This window comes from Mus pahari, chromosome 10, assembly GCF_900095145.1.
Source record: "Mus pahari chromosome 10, PAHARI_EIJ_v1.1, whole genome shotgun sequence".
In the NCBI taxonomy this organism is placed as follows: domain Eukaryota; kingdom Metazoa; phylum Chordata; class Mammalia; order Rodentia; family Muridae; genus Mus; species Mus pahari.
This window is the reverse complement of record NC_034599.1, coordinates 116,611,476-116,614,179: the sequence shown is the minus strand read 5'-3', so window position 1 is coordinate 116,614,179 and position 2,704 is coordinate 116,611,476.

The following is a 2,704-nucleotide window of genomic DNA, read 5'->3' as shown; positions in this document are numbered from 1 at the left end:
TGGTATATGAGAAACGGGAAAAGGAAGCTGTTTTGGGGTCAGGGGAAGCACCAAGTGTTTTTAATCTTTAGACGAATTGGGCCAAACCAAAACTTGCAGCGGAAATATCAGAGACGGTGTGTCCAAGTCTGGTTTGGCAAACACACTGAATTTAAGTTGACAGCACTACCTTCTAAGCCTATCTTGAAACCACTTCCCACCACTACCACCTCATCTGAACAAAGTTAATCAAACTAATCCTACTTTTAAAGTCTGAAAAGGAAAAAAGACCCCACATTTAATACTAGAGTAAAGTGAAATGTGTAGGAACAAATGGTGTATTAAGAAAAAAAGAGGAGGATGAGGGGAAAATAAGAAAGAAAATTGGGTATCACATACATAGTAGCTGATAATAGCATTGTCCTTCTCAGATGGTAATGCAACATATATAAACATATAAATTCTTACGATCTTTCTTCTTTCATCTATTAATTATTAACGTATTCTGGTTTGGGTTTTGTTTTTGTTTTTGTTTGTTTGACTTTTATTTAGCTGTGTGTTGGTTCCTTAAGAAAGGTAGGCTTTATTTGGGTTCCTGGCTTAACAAGGGATACAGCACACCATGTGTAGTGACTATTCCTGGTTGTCAACTTGACTGTATTTGGAATGAACTACAATCCAGAATTGGAAGNCTCACCAGTGACTCTAATCTGGAGGCTGGGAGATAGAAGTTTCTGATCTGGATCTTGGTATGGACATCTTGAGGCATAATGGTTATGGATTCCAGATTAAGACAGGGAGATCTTCTAGTTCAAGGTCATCTGGGATTAAAGGTGTGGTNGCACACACCTTTACTCTGGGCTACACCTTCTGCTGGGGACCACATAAAGACATTGGAAGAAGGGAGTCTTGCTCTTGCTCTTTCGCCTGCTTGCCCTGTGGGACTCAGCAGCTGCTAGATCCTTGGACTTCCATTCACAGCTACTACTGAACCATTGTTGGGAATTGGACTGCAGACTGTAAATCATCAATAAATTCCTTTACTATATAGAGACTATCAGTAAGTTCTGTGACTCTAGAGAACCCTGACTAATACACCATGGAAGGGAAGGCATTCCTGCTGGAGCAGGATGCAACTAGCAACACTATATCCACAGTCAAGGAAGTACAGAGAGGTGTATGCTGGTACTCAGTTTGCTTTCTTGTGTTTTCTTTTTCAATCCAAGACCGCACCTAGTGGGATATCTCCACTCACATTCAGATTTGATCTCCTTCCCCCAGGTACCTCTCTGGAAACAGCTTCAGACACACCTTTAGGTGTGTTTCCAAAGTAATTCTAAAACCAGTCAAGTTGACAATCAAAGTTAACTATCATAATCTGGAACATCACAAGGCCATAGCTTTGTAAAAGATTCACTCACATCCCTAGTTATGTCTAATGTCCCTTAGCATTAGCTGAAATAGGATACTGGATCTTTGTGCTCCAAATATATAGAGGAAGCAACTTCACTTCCCATTTAAGCTAAGAGCACTAGATCAGTTTAGAACAAGATTCCTCGACCCAGGAATGTTGGCATTTTGGTAATTTTCATTTGTCATTTTTTTCCAGTTTAACAGCACGCTGCTTTATTCTCCACTACCATTCAGAAATCCTCATGAAGTACAGAGTCCTTTGGAATAGCCTAGACTTTTTCCGTTTGTTGATCCCTCAATTCTTCCTTCTCTTCCTTCTAGTTCCTACCTGCCTTTCAATACAGTCCATGCCAGTAAGTGTTCTCTGAGCATCTGTGTAGCAGTATCCAAACTGGAAAACACTCCACCAAGAGAGGTCATAATACTCTTCAATTAGGAATGTGGGCCCCTGTGACATTTCATACTCCTGGGCATCAAAGCAGTTCACAACTGTAGCGCTGTTCTGAACCAATGCAGTCATAAGTTGAGCAGACCAGGACTGAACCAGCCCAACTGTCCTAAGTCAGAAGATGTTGCTTCTCTTTCCAGTCACAAGTCACAACCCTAGTGCCTGTGCCTCTTATACTCCATGCTTCACCCACTCAGAACCACTTTGTAGCCCAGAGCAAACCTTCATACAAGAGTGACCTCCACACCTGTCATTTTGCCCCTCTTCCTGGGTAACTTTCACTTGTCTTTTGATGGTCCTTTAGTATAAGCCTCACACTAAGAAGCTTACCCTGCTTCTTCAAGGCCTCTTATAGCACTTAACACACTGGCCCTGAACTTTACACTCCCACACCAGTGAGCCTGTGAGCAACATAAGGATAAGACCCCTGTTCTATCCTTTTGAACCCCCATAACATAGAGTAATACCAGGCTCAGCTGTGAAGATGAATTTGATGTCATACCAACCAATGGTAAAACTCTTGGCTTCCATCCAACAAATGTACACAGCTTTGTTATAGGTGACTATCAGGGATTGGGATTTCAAGGGTCTTGTTTGTATTTAAACCAAGGACACATGGATAGTGGTAGAAGAGAACATTTATTAAGAAAAAAGGAACTGCCGAGCAGTGGTGGCGCACACCTTTAATCCCAGCACTTGGGAGGCAGAGGCAGGCAGATTTCCGAGTTCGAGGCCAGCCTGGTCTACAAAGTGAGTTCCAGGACAGCCAGGGTTATACAGAGAAGCCCTGTCTCGAAAAAACCAAAAAAGAAAAGAAAGAGAGAGAGAGAGAGAGAGAGAGAGAGAGAGAGAGAGAGAGAGAGA